The following is a 17,894-nucleotide window of genomic DNA, read 5'->3' as shown; positions in this document are numbered from 1 at the left end:
ATGCTCAAGATCATCCAGCCATTGAATTACGAGAGAGAAACGGAAAAAGTATAAATGCTAAAGCTTTTATACTTTTCTTAATTATTTAAAGCAATATCTTAACTTTTTATCATTTTGTAAAACATTTCAGTGCTGTACTATAATTTCTCCGAAACGTTTAGTGAAATTTAAGCGGTAACAACTTTAACTTCCACGTGTGTTATTTGTAATAAGAAAATTATCTAGAAGAAATAACTATATGGCAAGAGATGAATATTCTTGCGTTTACTAGTGTGGAAGAAATAAGTTTACTGAAAAACACCTATAATGGTTGTATCACTCATAGTTGTGTTTCGCCGTGTCTGTCGGGCGTTTGAGAAGCGCGCGGTTAGTCTTTCGCCTGTTAACTGACAAATGAGAAACGACCTCGACTAAGCGTACACCAGAAGTTACAGGTGTTTGCACGCAAACCCGCGAAGTTTCGTAAGAGTAAACTTTGCGGTAGTCGATATTACGGAGTTAATCAGATAAGCCTAAACTGTGTTTCTGGTGCTTTGCTAACGGGTAGCTCAAGGCGCAGGTGGGGGGGTAGTTCCGCTGGGCGGAACAGCCGAGCAGAGGCTGTGCTGCCTCGTGCCTGCTCATTGCTGTGATCGCCTCCTCAGCGATCACATCACGGCCGTTCCTTTGGTAAGTGCTCCAAACTGTATTTCTTTGAAGAACGCACATGCTTCTTCACATCGTGAAAATAATCTGAGCGCATTTCTTAATGTCGCACACCGTTTAAAACTAGTTTAGTCCATCGAAAGCTTTTTTGGTTCTTATTTGTTAATGTGGATGGATTACTCATTGTGTTTGTTTATTTTGTACGAGATTCGTTCGATATTATATATATTATATGAGCTGTTTCTCTAAAGAATATGTGTCTAGTTTTCATAAAAAATACGTTTTTATTTACATTCTCTGGGTCGTTAATACAGAAAGTGCAACTTGTCGATAGTCTGTGATTAAAGGCTATGACGCCGAGCTGTCAGAAAGAGGCTTTCTGAGCGACTATAATCTTGTTTTGGTGTTAATAATGACCGCTGGTGTATTGTATTTCTCGGCAACAGGTGGCAGGATTTTGTCGCAGCTTTGTAGATGCTAAACAATGGTTTTAACATACATTTATAGAAATTTCTAACAATACAGATAGGAAGAAAGACTTTAACGTACAGTCCCGCCCGGGATTTTTGTATTTCTGAGTAGACAGTTCTAAAAAGCGTTTTGTTATAATGTGAGTGACCAACAAAGAATGTTTTTTTTCCGTTAGGAGAGTTTCAGAACTACACAAATACAATTAATCTTACATATTTTTCTGTCGAATTTCATTTGATTTTCGGTATGGCTTCATGGAAATTGTTTTATCATTGTGATGAGGTATTGGTTATGACATTTGCAACGGTTCTTTATAATCTCAGTTGATCCGAACTGTAGACATTATTTCGAAAATATGTAAGTCCGATGTTTCTTGTTTCACTAAATGAGGGAAACAATGATAGGATTTAACACTTTTGCCTATAATAGAATTAGTAATTATAATTGTTCAATTGGAATGTGAATTTGCATTACTATTTGTTCAGTGTTCTAAATTTAATATATCTCCATTTTTTCCTCGTTTATGTACTGATTTACACAACAAAAGCTCATCACATACATTTCATTCTCGACAATAAAGCAATACGTAAAAGGTATGGAAACTAAAGCACGCTGTTCTTCCGATGGCAGGCCTAGCTAGGAAAGGCAGTGGAACGTGAGAAGAATTTCTCTGTGTGCCGGGCTCTTGGAGTATATGGAAGTAACCCTAGCTGCATCGGTGTTCACTAACAATAAGGCTCCATTTTTAAGGTAGTGCAGTTAATTAACTCCAGGTTAGCCCTGTCTAACTAGATGCTGACAGACTAATGATTAACTTATTTAATTTACTGCAGAAAGTTGGGAAAGATGCTTTCACTATTTAGCTTAGACAAGAATTGAAGCGAAATGGGCGTCTTTAATTCCATGGAACTATGTACACCTACAAAGCATTATTAAAACGGAAGTACAGTTCGCTGCTTGTCATCAAAAAGTAGATGTAGCTAATTTTAGTACTTTTGTATGCTAACTACAACAAATTGTCTAAATATTTCTTACCTTCCGTTATCGCATCTGTACTCCTTCGATGCCCGTAACGACTCCCTGTTACATATGCCCCTCAGTCTTTGCGTATCTTATATAAAATGAAGTTCTTTCTTTCTGTGTTCTAGCAGTAGTCTATCTTTCTCGCCCGGCCGTCGCATGTTTCGCATCACGTACAAACGCAGATTCGGTTATTAGAATCTCGTAGAAGAAACTTTAGCAACTGTTGCTTTCCCACAATTTCCATTTTGAATGTACAAAAATGTAATCTGATGTCCTCTCAGTTGTATGAAGATATTACTCGAAAAACAGCATGTTAGCAGAATTCATACTATATTGTATTCGTGTTGCAGTTTGTGTTAATTTCTTGAACTTGTATGATATGTGGGGATCGACATTAATCAAAACATTCGTACACATAGAACAAATTAAAATTTATGGACGGATCTGCTTGTTCAGCTTACGATGTGTCATGTAGCTACTTCTGGACAGTATTAACAGCAGCCCCAAGGCTCTGTTCCTCGTGAAAAGCATCATTATTCTAAGCTGACTAAAAAAACACACACTCGAGCTGCTTATTCTGAAATAATGTGATGCATGATCTCATTATTCGTGAGAGCGGACGTCGCAGCCTAAAGGAAGACTGCTGTAGGTTCTTCTTTACGGTCCGGTGTGTTCTCACGGTTAACGTTGAAAATTAAATATACTGTTCCCCATGTTGAGTAAGAGAAAATACATTTTATTTGGAGTAATTTCCTCAAAACAGTTCGTTATCTAATATATCAGCGCAGAAACTTGCATATGACAACACTTCTTTCATTTACACTCTGGATTCGCAAGCTAGTAATCTGGTACTACTTTTCCACATATCTGGAAGCCTTTGATACTTATTATTCCTGAAATAATTGTATCTATCAGTGGGTTATCAAGTTAATTCTTTGTTGGTTTGGAACTGTGTGTAAGGACCCACTGCAACTATATATAGACCGTAAAATCAGGCCTGTTGATTGGATCGAATTATGGGCTATGGTTCTTACGAATTGTTGTCCAGTCTCTATCACCGCCTCTCCTCGAACCGTGGTGGGCTTCGGCCGGTAACTGCCTTCCGCCGTCATATTTCTCATTTATGAAACTGACGTACGCGTTCTGAGCTTATGGCCTGTGTTTGTGGAATTCTGACAAATATCACGAAAATAAATGAGCTTAAAATCTTGTGAGTTAATTTTAAAAATTTGAAAATAATTGAAGAACCAATCGTTGGGAAGAAATTTTACTGGAAAAGAAACAAGGGCAACCAATCGCTCCTGATAAATGACATTAGATAGTTCAGCGAAGAAGAAATGTAAGGGTTTTGAAGCCTACTCTTGAGGAAGGATATACTGACAGGAGCTCACAAGTTGGTGGCGTTGGTTCTCTCAGAGCTTTCTAAGAGATATGAAGAGAAGAAACGTCACAGAAACCATGTCAGGAGGAGGCTATCAGAAGAAAGTAACAGGTGGAGGCCAGTATCCAGCCAGCACTGCTAAGAATTTTGCTCTGTAGAGATAAGTGTGAACTATTTTATAGTTATTTTATTGATTGGGAAACGTCTCGTAGGCAGTTATTTCAGGGGAAATCTGATCCATCAGATCTACTAGGCGTTTTCGAAGGTATGAGCGCATTTGGGATGCAAAGAAGTGGAAACATGTATTAATTTTAGTCACTTGCATATAGTCATATGTGATATTTCCTTCTCTATAATGACCTTCAGTAGTTCATAAAAAAATAACGAAATGTTTCGTTGACTGTGTGGCTCTTTTGATCATGATAAAACGTACGTGGCCATGGCAAAGAGTCATACTAAGTCATAAATAATATCTTTTTATTTTGTTGAACAATGGGAATCCAATTAGAGAAACTGTGCAAATCCTAGGCAGCCAACTACAACGATGAATCTATCCTGGAACGTGATTTCTAACACCCATAGTAATAATGCGTGAATTATCAAGAAAATATGTGTTTCGTAACAGTAGTTCTTTTCGGATAAATTGTTTTTACATACGTACTTCTTCCCGGTGACTTGAATATTCTCGTTCAAAGCGTGAGCACGAAAGCGAAGAATTTTCTCACCGAAAGTAACGCGAGATTAAGGTTCGCACTAGAACTGAACCCCACCGTGCGCGGGTATGGCCTTTCAAACTGTTTTCAGTTTGAACATTGTAGTGTTCGTTGCCAGAGAAGGCTAATAATATGATACTGTTTATGAGACTTAAACATCTGCAGTCTCGATACTGTAATTCGAGAATGAGAGATACAACCTAACGTTATTATGAGAAGAGAGATACTGATAAGGGTACGCAATTGATTGGCTTTAGTCAAGTTTATAAACGAGTATGAAGAAACGGAACGTCCCAGAAAAGGTGTCAGGAGGAAGTCTAGAAGACAGATGCCAGTAGCTATCCAAGGTTGCCAATTTCAGTAACATTATGAAAAACAGGAATTGTGTTTTATAGCTATCTCATCACGACAGTTTAAAACCCTGTTGCGAATCGGGATTCAATCTTGGACGTCTACCTTCTGTGGAGAGGTTTCCCATCTGAGCTATCCAGAAACTCCTCACGAAATGACTGACAGTTTGGACCTGCCAGTGCCTCTTTCTTTACTTTCAAAACTTGTGATAATTCTGTAAGACTTCATCCCCTGGCAACGATGGAAAAAACAGTGTTTTTCAATATCCCCTAGTCCGACTGTGGCTGTGCTGTAGAAAGTTAAAAATGAGTATGGAATAAAAGAACTGAGACAGGATCAAGTTGGAGGTTTGTTCAGATGATTCAGATGGACGAGTAATGTCCCTGAGAGGCTGGGTTTCAGATTTTGGTCACGGTCTAGGGCAAGTTATAACGATCCATGAATTTTTTCACAATTTTTCGTACATGCGATCTTGAGCCTTACTTTCTGCTGACGAAATGGTGTACACCTTCTTCGATTACAGAGATAGGTGGCGTAGTAGTTCTTTGATTAGGTAAAACACCACCTAAGTTAGTTCCGCGAGTAAGTTGAAGTGAACACTGGAGTGGTACCATTAATAGCATCATTCCTCTTTTTTTTTTTAAAAAAAAAAATGGTTCAAATGGCTCTAAGCACTATGAGACTTAACATCTGAGGTCATCCGTCCCCTAGACTTAGAACTACTTAAACCTAACTAACCTAAGGACACCAAACGCACCCATGCCCGAGACAGGATTCGAACCTGCGACCGTAGCAGCAGCGCGGCTCCGGACTGACGCGCCAAGAACCGCTCGGCCACAAGCAGCCGGCATTCCTCTTTCCTTCCACATGCTTGCTCGTCTAATTATATTCCGTCTCTTACGATCGCGATGTCAGTGGGACTCTATCCTTCATTCCTTTTTAATGCTTGTCGCACATGTTACTAACTTTTCTACAGAAATGACGACTCGGTGACAGCTGAACTTAGTCCTTCTCACTAATGTCAAGCGTAAGACTAGCCTGGCGTTTTTACACCTCGCGCTAACAGCTCAGAATGTTTATTTATTGTGCACAGTATTTCGTCATAATTCCTTTCTGGCATCGTCAGTTCCTGTGAATACATTTTGGTAGCTTAAACTGATCAAACTTTAGGGTCAATATGATGGATTTAACAATTGGACAGGCAGCACACAATGCCTGGAACATACGACGAAATGCTGTGTACATCAAATTAAAAAAAAAAAAATTCGCTGTGAAAATTGTACATAAGCATGTGGTAACTTCGGCTCTAGCAGCACCGTGGTACACACTCTAATTAATATAAAACCATGTGTTCAAGCAGTCTATGTATGCTTGGGGATTACATTTCCCTATTACCTATTGTCTTGCCTGTCTGCTAGCCAGAACATATAGCAACACATCGCTAGTAACCAGTCCATTGGTACCACAGAAATATTATTTCGAAACTACCGTTAATAAATCTAGCAGTCCGCCTCTGAATTGCTTCGATGTCTTCCTTTAATCCCAGCCGGTGAGGACCCTAAACACTCGAGTGGTACTCAAGAATAAGCCGCACTTATAGCCGTAAATTTGCTGCTCACCTTGTCCATATCATATCATTTGTATATATTGAGAATAAGAGCGGTCCTATCACACTTCCTTGGGGCACTCCCGACGATACCCTTGTCTCTAATGAACACTCACCGTCGAGAACAACATTGGGTTCTATTACTTCAAAAGTCTTCGGACCACTCACATGTCTGGGAACCTATTCCGTATGCTCTTACATTCGTTAAGTCTGCAGTCGGATACCGTGTCAGATGATTGTCGGAACTCTAGAAATATGGAATCTGCCTGTTGCCCTTCATCCATAGTTCTCAGTATCTGATGTGAGAAAAGGGTAAGTTAGGCTTCACACGAGCGATGGTTTCTAGAAACCGCACTGATTCGTGGGAATAAGAGTTTCGGTCTCTAGGGCATTGACTGTATTCGAACTCAGAATACGTTCTAGAATTCTACAGCATATCGATGTTAAGGATATTGGTCTGTAATTTTGCTGGTCAGTTCTTTTACCTTTCTAATATACGAGAGTCACCTGCGCCTTTTCCTAGTCGCTTGGGGCTTGGCGCTGGGTGAGCGATTCGCTATTAAGGCAAATTAAGTAAGTGGCCAGGTCCGTAGAGTACTCTTTGTGAAACTAAACTGGAATTTCATCCGGACCTGGCGACTTTCTAGTTTTTTCAATTCTTTCAGTTGTTTCTCAACGCCAGGGATACGTATTACTACGTCGTACATAAGGGACTCTGTACGATGATCAAACGACTGTATGTTTGTACGATTCACCTCCATGAACGATTTCTTAAACAGAAATTTTAAAACTTCCTCTTTTGTTTTGCTGTCTTAACTGCCACACCAGACTGGTCAACGAGTGACTGGACGGAAGTCTTAAACCCGCTTAGCAACTTTACATAGGACCTGAAAACCCTTCTTAAGCCCTGTCGGTACACGCCGGAACGCTTGCTTCACTATCGCCTCGATCCACTTCCGACTAATTTAGGAAGATTCCAATGTGGGTGTAAAATGGCTCTGAGCACTATGGGACTTAACATCTATGGTCATCAGTCCCCTAGAACTTAGAACTACTTAAATCTAACTAACCTAAGGACCTCACACAACACCCAGCCATCACGAGGCAGAGAAAATCCCTGACCCCGCCGGGAATCGAACCCGGGAACCCGGGCGTGGGAAGCGAGAACGCTACCGCACGGCCACGAGATGCGGGCATGTGCGTGTATTCAAAGGACATATACAGGTACCACAATCTATATTTTATAGATGTGCCGTAATATTTACATAATATTTGTTAATAAATTTATGATAATACCATGCTAACTTCGGCTCTAGCAGCACCGTGGTACACATTCTAATATAAAACCATATATCAAGCAGTCTGTGTATGCTTGAGGATTACATTACCGTATTACCTCTGTGTCTTGCCTATCTGCTAGCCAGAACATCTAGCAACACATCGCTAGTAACCAGTACATTGGTACCACAGAAATACACACATTGCCAGAGCTCCTGAAGATAGACGTTGATTGTGGATATTGGATCACAGGGGGTCAGACATTCGATCAGTTCCAGTCATTCTACCTGGGAGGAGGTACACGGATCGTGTTGTCTGTAGTTCAACCCTGCCTAGACGGTCAATACCGCGGTTCGATCGCATCCGCACTGTTACCCTGTGCCAGGAAGGGCTCTCAGCAAGGGAAGTGTCCAAGCATCTCGGAGTAAACCAAAGCGATGTTGTTCGGATTAGATTAGATTAGTGGAAATACAGTGAGACAGAAACTGTCGATGACGTGGCCTCGCTCAGGCCGTCCAAGGGCTACTACTGCAGTGGCTGACCGCTACCTACGGATTATGGCTGGGACGAACCCTGACAGCAACGCCACCATGTGAATAATGCTTTTCGTGCAGTTATAGGGCGTCGTGTTACGACTCAAACCTTGTGCAACAGGCTGCATGATGCGCAAGTTCACTCCTGACGTCCATGTCGAGGTCCATCGTTGCAACCACGACACCATGCAGCGCGGTACATATGGGCCCAACATCATGCCGATTGGACCGCTCAGGATTGGCATCATGATCTCTTCATTGATGAGTTTCGCGTGTGCCTTCAACCAGACAATCGTCGGAGACGTGTTTGGAGGCAACTCGATCAGACTGAACGCCTTACACACACTGTCGAGCGAGTGCAGCAATGTAGTCATTCCCTGCTGTTTTGGGGTGGCATTATGTCGGGCGGACGTACGCCGCTGGTGGTCATGGAAGGCGTCATAACGGCTGAACGATACGTGAATGCTATCCTCCGACCGGTAGTGCAACCATATCGACAGCATATTGGCGAGGCATTCGTCTTCATGGACATTTTGTGCCCCCATCGTGCACATCGTGTGAATGACTTCCTTCAGAATAATGACATCGCTCGACTAGAGTGGCCAGCATGTTCCACAGACATGAACCATATAGAACATGCCTGGGACAGATTGAAATGGGTTGTTTATGGACGATATGACATACCAGCCACTCTGAGGGATCTACCCCGAATCGCCGTTGAGGAGTGGGACAATGTGGACCAACAGTGGCTTGATGAAGTTGTCGATAATATGCCACGACCAATACAGGCATGCATCAATGCAAAAGGACGTGCTACTGGATATTAGAGGTACCGGTGTGTACAGCAACCTGGGCCACCACCGCTGAAGGTCTCGCTGTATGGTGGTACAACATGCAATGTGTGCTTTACATGAGCAATAAAAAGGGCAGAAATGGTGTTTATGTTGATCTTTATTCGAATTTTCTGTACATGTTCCGGAACTCTGAACAGAAGTGATGCATACTTGTTTGATGTGTGTATTATTTTCCGTTACTACACAATATTCTCCCACCATTAGAAAACATTCTATATTTACCTGATAGATCACGATAGTACTAGGCAAATTATGTTATTCGGAAGTTCAGAAGTTTTTGGACAAGAACCCTTCTTTTTGTTTGATGTCTTCCTATGGCCACTCACTCATTGCTTTGCCCTAGTGTTAAATGAAGCTGAAATGACGTTATTCAGGTTTCAGGTATTTACATTTAACTTTTGTCAATGTGTCTCCTTGGTGATGTTTTGCCCGCTGCTTTAATAATGAATTTATGTAACTTAGTCCAACAGTGTATCTGTAACTGTTACAGGGATGACCAAAATAATGTTGAACTATTACGGTGCAGGGTCACCTCTGCCATTAAAACCACAATGTATCCTCCTATAACTCGATTTATATTAAATCTTAATTGTAGTTAATGGGATTATATAGCGCACCTCTCAATGGAACTTTTCATTGCCTTGAAATATGATCCTGGAAGTACGTGAACGCCTTATTGCTTCCACACAAACCTTAGTGCCTGGACGATGATCAAATGTTGATTTTGGAGGCCAGGGAATGTGTTATTTACTCTCCTTGCTCATTAATTGAATATCGATTTTCAGTTGTGTGGATAAGAGTATTTTTATCTTTGAAGATACAATCCACACCTGGGTACAACATCTGTGCTCTGAATGAACATGGTCACCTAAATCTTTCTGTTAGGCCCAGACAGTACAATAAAATAAAGTCGTGTGGCATTGTTGACTGGGAATCCCAAGTAAGGCATCTCAACCTAATTGGAAAATTTTTCTTTCTGTAGGCAAAGTGGCTGGCACGTTTTCATCGCGGAGTACGAGTGTTGTGTTTGGAGCTTCTTTCTTCGTTGTGGCTGGCTGTTGCTAATGCATGCAATGTTTAAGTGCAATCACGTGTTGTTGATAACGATGAAAATAAGGGGAAGAGTGAAAGCCGATGCCAGCACATACGTTGCTCCACTCCAATAGCATCAAGCGGACCATCGAGCTTGCCGTTCCCATCCGACGGAAGGATCACCATTAATTGTCATATGCCTCGATTATGTGAGACACTACAGAGGAACTTGGAATTAATCGCAGAACTTTGGCTTAGAATCTTCTGATCAGCTGCTATACACCACCACCTTTTCTGTCTCCCTTTGCCGGCCGAACACTGGCAATGCAAATGTTTTCACCACCTAGATTAGAACCTGCTACCTCCTCGTCGAGCACTGCCTCACAAACGTACTTTAACGACTCCGGCTTCGAAGAAGTGTACCTAACCAGTTAACTCTCCTTCAGGCGTGACCACAACAGCCATTGAAGTCCGATACGTGACAACTTTAATCACCACAATTCTTCACTGTTAGAGGTAGGCAGTTTGTGCTGTATGCTTCATATGGTATTCTTCAAACGTAAACATGTCCTGCAATATATAAAAAAATTTTAAAACTAGGTTCGATGTACTACATTAAATGTTTTGATTTGTCACTAGCTCAGATATCTTAGCAGAAATATCTTCTACCCGATGTCCGACACATGCAGCATTACAGAATATGCAGTTCTTGTCGCGCTGTTTTATTTGACATTGGGTCTGTAGCCACATATTAAGCTGAACACTCTTTATTGTGGCATTGGTCTTCTTAATAGAGGTAACAATCTACTTTAATGACCTCCTGATTACAGCAGTGAGACTAGTGGTTCATCCGTTACTGTGTTCAGCAGATGTTTTATCATGAACTCTGTGTGCTTTAGATTGATGGTTTGTAACATTACCAGTGACATAGGGGGAAAAGGAAACGGGAGACAACGTTAGTGACATAAAGTAAGAGGACAAATTGAAATGGGGTGTTTGTATGAGAGTATTATACACTACTGGCCATTAAAATTGCTACACCAAGAAGAAATGCAGATGATAAACGGGTATTCATTGGACAGATATATTATATTATAACTGTCATGTGATTACATTTTCACGCAATTTGGGTGCATAGATACTGAGAAATCAATACCTAGAACAACCACCTCGGGCCGTAATAATGGCCTTGATACGCCTGGGCATTGAGTCAAACAGAGCTTGGATGGCGTGTACAGGTACAGCTGCCCATGCCGCTTCAAAACGATACCACAGTTCATCAAGAGTAGTGACTGGCGTATTGTGACGAGCCAGTTACTCGGCCACCATTGACCAGACTTTTTCAATTGTGAGAGATCTGGAGATAGTGCTGGCCAAGGCAGTAGTCGAACATTTTCTGTATCCAGAAAGTCCCGTACAGGACCTGCATTATCCTGCTGAAATGTAGGGTTTCGCAGGGATCGAATGAAGGGTAGAGCCACGGGTCGTAACACATCTGAAATGTAACCTCCACTGTTCAAAGCGTCGTCAATGCGAACAAGAGGTTACCGAGACGTGTAACCAATGGCACCCCATACCATCACGCCGGGTGATACGCCAGTATGGCGATGACGAATACACGCTACCAATGTGCGTTCACCGCGATGTCGCCAAACACGGATGCGACCATCATGATGCTATAAACAGAACCTGGATTCATCCGAAAAAATGACGTTTTGCCATTCGTGCACCCAGGTTCGTCGTTGAGTACACCATCGCAGGCGCTCCTGTCTGTGATGCAGCGTCAAGGGTAACCGTAGCCATGGTCTCCGAGCTGATAGTCCATGCTGCTGCAAACGTCGTCGAACTGTTCGTGCAGATGGTTGTTGTCTTGCAAACGTCCCCATCTGTTGACTCAGGGATCGAGACGTGGCTGCACGATCCGTTACAGCCATGCGGATAAGATGCCTATCATCTCGACTGCTAATGATACGAGGCCGTTGGGATCCAGCACGGCGTTCCGTATTACCCTCCTGAACCCACCGATTCCATATTCTGCTAACAGTCATTGGATCTCGACCAAGGCGAGTAGCAATGTCGCGATACGATAAACCGCAGTCGCAACAGGCTACAATCCGACCTTTATGAAAGTCGGAAACGTGTTGGTATGCATTTCTCCTCTTTACACGAGGCATCACAACAACGTTTCACCAGGTAAAGCTGGTCAATTACTGTTTGTGTATGAGAAATCGGTTGGAAACTTTCCTCATGTCAGCATTTTGTAGGTGTCGCCACCGGCGCCAACGTTGTGTGAATTCTCTGAAAAGCTAATCAATTTGCATATCACACCATCTTCTTCCTGTCGGTTAAATTGCGCGTCTGTAGCAAAAGAGGGAAGCCACAGAAGGTGAATCATGAAGTCATGAACGGGTATGGGTGGTGTTAAGTTCCTGTGGGACCAAACTGCTGAGGTCATCGCTCCCTAAGATTACGCACTACTTAATCTAACTTAAACTAACTTACGCTAAGGACAACACACACACCCATGCCCGAGGAAGGACTCGAACCTCCGACGGGGGGAGGTGAATGGGGATGGAGCGAATTGTGCTACCAGAGCTTTGCAATTCGTCTGAATTGACATATGGACACTACGAAAAACATAAAATTGAAAAGCACGATTACTCACAATCACCATGTTTTCCCGCTGGGCCACCTTCATCAGTAAGCAGTTCCATTAGACCGACGGCGGTTACTGTAAGATTGTCAATCGTGTACAGTACTTTATTTATAAATATTTTATCAATAGATAAACTGTGAATCATTGCACAAACGTGTATATGTAAGGCAAAATGCAAGAATATTCGTATAATGGCGTCACAGGTAAAATTGTGTCTCTAGAAAGTGTGTAACTGATCCCTCATGGGTCTTTATTTCGAACAGAGCCGTAACAACGTCCAGAACACACAAGAATTAGTCCAGGAAACCACATCTATTCTCAGATAGGAGTAAAGAAAGACTGCTTTTGTTTCGTCAACGGCGACGTCATTAGAGGCAAAATACTAGCTACAGAACGATGGGGTTAAGAATCGAGCATTGTCTTAACAAAGGAACTATTCTATTATTCGTCTAAAGTGGTTTAAACAAATCGTGCGAAACTCGAGGCAGCATGGGCTGAAGGTGATTTGAATCCTGCTTCTTCTGAATAAGAGTTCAGAAACTGAAGAGGAAAAATTCAAGTCCTTGGCCTTTCTACCGTTCGTAGGAAATCTTACTTCTAAAATTGGGTCGTATCCTCTCTAAATATGAAGCCAAGGTTACTCTTCTGCCAGCACCAAAGATACCCACGCTCTTTTGTTCTATGAAGGTTGACTTGATTTATGGGTGTTTGTAAGTCTCCCTGTCCAGTGCGGTTTGTAGCACATCGGACGTACTGTTCGAGGACGTTACACGGAACATCGACGCTGTATCCACCTGCTACAATCCGATAAATCTAACGTCGCCGGGTACTGGATGGATACAGTCAAGCCACTCTGTGGACTAAGAGAACGTCCAGATTTTAATATCTGTTTCATCTTTCTGGAATGTAGTTTTCAGGAGAGCGTTTGATATATTATTTTACGAATGATTAAACTAATTGTGATGATGGTTTTAATCTGGATAAAATGTGGAATTTGCACTGTCAACAGTTGATCTTATAGACAACGGCACTGTCCCCCAGTCAACCAGAATTTCTGAAACATCCTTCACAGAGGGGTGACAGCAGTACCTAGATCTGCTGCCCATGTGGTATTTCTTCCACTATGATCTCATACACACGTGGCTCACCTTACAGGTATTCAGGTAATGATCAAAACCAGAAGAACAGTTCCTGTAATTAATTGTTCAGAAACCAGTATATGTTGAGATATGGGCCTTTGAAGACCCCCAGTTCGCAGCCTGCATTTTATTTACGGATGAGGCGTCATTTACGAGAGACGGTATTGTAAACTACCTCATTATGCATCTATGGGCAGATGCAAATCCTCGAGCAGTCGTGGTGGTGAAGCATCAGTATCGCTTTCAGTATCTATGTATGGGCAGGTATTGTCGGTGACAGACTTATAGGGCCATACACTTTACCAGATTACCAGGTGCTGTAAGTATCACCGGTTTCTGCGAGATGATTTACCAGCGTTGTTTGAGAATGTTACCATTGCAGAAAGACAGCGATTGCGACTTATGCACGACAGGACACCACCCTGTTTTCAACGGATCTTGCGACAGTACCTCACCGCAACGTTACATGGGTGATGGATTGGTCGAGGAGATTGGATTTCTGGCTATGGGGACACTTAAAGACTTTTGTGCATGCCTAGCCAATCGAAAATGTGTAGACGTTACAGAAGCGTATGGCCAATACGTGCGACGCTATTCAAATGAAGCCAGGTGTGTTTGAATGAGTGTGTGATTCGTTGCGATGAGGGGCTAAAGGATGTCAGGATGGAAGGTAACCCTATACACATTTCTGCCTGAAGTGTCTACTTCTACGTAATAGACAGATAATAACGACAGCACAGACTGGCCCATATTTCAACAGGTACTGATTTCCGTCCAATACTACTCCCTGTAGGAATATTTTGCGCTTTTTTTAAACACCGAAAGGAGTACTTTACCGTCCAATGAAATACACCCCGATATTTATACGTCCTACCAACTATAACTCCTCTCACGTCGAGCCAGGCGGTCTAGCAGCAGAGCTGCGGGATCGAATCTCGGTCAGCCCACGGATTTGTCTTTCCTCGTTTTAACCTATCCTTCACCTCTCAATGATTCGAAGAGTCATCAGAAACGACACGTGTTCGGATGCCACGTTAAGCTGTACCTCCCCTTTCCCAGTTGGATAACTGAGGTACGTAAGGGACACGCAAGTCGCCGAAGTGGCGTCGAATTTTGGAAATTTGTGGCAAGTTCGTTTGGGACCAAACTACTGAGGTCATCGGTCCCTAGGCTTAGAAACTACTTAATCAATTTAAACTAACTTACGCTAAGGACAACACATACACCCAAACCCGAGGGAGGACGCGAACCTCCGACGGGGGGAGCCAGGCGAACCGTGGCAAGGCGCTCTCGACCGCGCGGCTACACCGGGCGGCATACGTCCAATTGAAAAACATTCACCAGGGCACTAAGCCACACAAAATTGTTATTACTCTTCCCAACCATCACGCTCCACATAAGCGCTCCCTCCCCCCTTTCCTGTTCATCTTTCCCCATTCCTTCTCCTCTTGATAGGATGGCCTTGTCCACACACCAGACTCCTCACTTTCTATTCTTGCACAGTCCACCCCAACACCTACCTTTATCTCCATAGAGAAAGGCCTCAGTACTTATACCCAGGCACATTTTCCCCATAGAACATTTTTTTCTCCTCCCGAAAATCTGTGTTCGCCAGAGCCTGTCATTCAGGTCCGCCCCCATTAACTGAGTGATCAACGTATCAGTTACCACGCAGAGCACCCGGGTTCGATTCCCGGTACTGCCAAGGACTTTTCCTTGGCGAAACGACCGGTATGGGGTGCATTCAATCTCTATGTCAATTGAGGAGCTACTTGCATAAGAAGCGGCTTCAAAGTGTGGAAAGTCGGCAAAACGGCTGGGAGAGCGGTGTGCTGACCACATGCCCGCTTGTGGCGAGGAGGGATGAAATAAACACCAGAAAAAATTTGGTTAATGCTCAGTTCTCGGAAATTTATGGTTCAAATGCCTCTGAGCACTATGGGACTTAACTTCTGAGGTCATCAGTCTGCTAGAACTTAGAACTACGTAAACCTAACTAACCTAAGGACATCACACACATGCCAGAGGCAGGATTCGAATCTGCGACAGTAGCGGTCGCGCGGTTCCAGCCTCTAGCGCCTAGAACCGCTCGGGCACTCGGCCGGCGGGAAATTTATGTTTAAAGAGTTTAGTCTCTTAACCAATGGACCATTCCGCTCTCACACATAAGAATTACTTTGAAAAAGAAACATTTTGGGGAAAAGAAACTCAGTTGTGGTAAAGCCTTTTGACTCGCCAAGATACTGGTGAATGCTTTTTTTAGTGTATATTTTGAATTTGTTTAGTAATACGAATCACAGTTGGAAATAACCACCAAAGGAGGGTGTTCCGTAATGTAAGGGCGGAGACAAGGAGACAAAGAAGTGAGAAGCACGCCGACTTAAAATTGCTGCTTACGCCTTACACTGCATGTATAACGTAGATAAACGGTGGCACTGGTTTCCTCCCCAGCCCTTAACGCCATACGAACTTGTGCTCCGTCTCTAATGATCTCAGCGTCGGCGGGACGTTAAGCCCAAACTTACTTACTTACTTCGAAGGAGAGCGTTAGCACGTTCCAACACTGCAGTAGTCACAGCTGTGTGCGTCCGACCGGTACGACGATGACAATCCCCCTCGTTCAACGACTCACCGTGATTTGGTTTACTGCCAGTTCTCGGAAGACATCCTGCAAGCGCCTATGAATATTTGCTATGATCTGGTTTTCCGTCAAAAGACACTCAATGGCAGCTCTTTGCTTGGAACGCAAGACGCCAATTTGAAGGCTATGTATAACGCAGCGACCAAACGAAACTTCATGAAACAGTAAAGGGACTGAAGCGGATATATTCCACGACGTGCCACAACAAAATCCGCGTATTTTCAATCGATATTGGACAAGAAAAAATGTGTTGCAATACTTATTGAACGCCCCTCGTAGTTGCACCTGAATACTAGACAGCTCGGAGCTCTTGTGTGTGGGCTGTGTTCAATAAGTTCCGGAGAACACAGCATCCGCAATAGGCCGCACAATAAACTTCAGCCGCGCGGGATTAGCCGAGCGGTCCAAGGCGCTGCAGTCATGGACTGTGCGGCTAGTCCCGGCAGAGGTTCGAGTCCTCCCTCCGGCATGGGTGTGTGTGTTTGTCCTTAGGATAATTTAGGTTAAGTAATGTGTAAGCTTAGGGACTGATGACCTTCGCAGTTACATCTACATGTGCATGGATACTCTGCAAATCACGTATAAGTGCCTGGCAGAGGGTTGGTTCATCGAACCATCTTCACAATTCTCCATTATTCCAATCTCGTATAGCGCGCGGAAAGAGTGAACACCTATATCTTTCCGTACGAGCTCTTATTTCCCTTATTTTTTTCGTAGTGATCGTTCCTCCCTATTTAGGTCGGTGTCAACAAAATATTTTCGCATTCGGAGGAGAAAGTTTGTGTTTGGAATTTCGTGAGAAGATTCTGCCGCAACGAAAAACGCCTTTCTTTTAACGATTTCCAGCCCAAATCCTGTATCATTTCTGTGACACTCTCTCCCATATTTCGCGATTATACAAAACGTGGTGCCTTTCTTTGAACTTTTTCGATATACTCCGTCTGTCCTATCTGGTAAGGATCCCATACCGCGCAGCAGTATTTTAAGAGGACGGACAAGCGTAGTGTAGGCAGTCTCCTTAGTAGGTCTGTTACATTTTCTAAGTGTCCTGCCAATAAAGCGCAGTCTTTGGTTAGCCTTCCCCACAACATTTTCTGTGGGTTCCTTCCAATTTAAGTTATTCGTAATTGTAATACCTAGGTATTTAGTTGAATTTACGGCTTTTAGATTAGACTAATATATCATGTAACCGAAGTTTAATGAGTTCCTTTTAGCACTCATGTGGATGACCTCACACTTTTCGTTATTCAGGGTCAACTGCCACTTTTCGCACCATCCAGATATTTTTTCTAAATCATTTTGCAGTTTGTTTTGATCTTCTGATGACTTCATTAGTCGATAAACGACAGCGTCATCTGCAAACAACCTAAGACGGCTGCTCAGGTTGTCCCCCAAATCGTTTATTTAGATAAGAAACAGAAAAGAGCCTATAACACTACCTTGAGGAACGCCAGAAATCGCTCCTGTTTTACACGATGACTTTCCGTCAATTACTACGAACTGTGACCTCTCTGACAGGAAATCACAATTCCAGTCACATAACTAAGACGATATTCCATAAGCACGCAATT

At 42.9% G+C, this 17,894-nt stretch overlaps 1 protein-coding gene across 2 annotated transcripts in view; it reads left to right on the top strand.

The window, feature by feature from the left end:
* Nucleotides 1-400: 400 nt before the first annotated feature.
* The window catches only part of LOC126297623 (laminin subunit beta-1), a 319,924-nt gene continuing 302,430 nt past the window's right edge, over nucleotides 401-17,894 (top strand). Inside the window, exon 1 of one of the 2 annotated variants that reach the window (XM_049988640.1) lies at nucleotides 401-669. The gene's annotated coding sequence lies outside the window, so the exon portion shown is untranslated. The remainder of the gene's footprint in view (nucleotides 670-17,894) is intronic. The other variant, XM_049988639.1, reaches the window with a different exon arrangement.

Source organism: Schistocerca gregaria, chromosome X (genome assembly GCF_023897955.1).
Source record: "Schistocerca gregaria isolate iqSchGreg1 chromosome X, iqSchGreg1.2, whole genome shotgun sequence".
NCBI classification, from domain to species: Eukaryota; Metazoa; Arthropoda; class Insecta; order Orthoptera; family Acrididae; genus Schistocerca; species Schistocerca gregaria.
The sequence above is the reverse complement of the archived record's forward strand: the minus strand, read 5'-3'. Positions and strand labels throughout refer to the sequence as shown.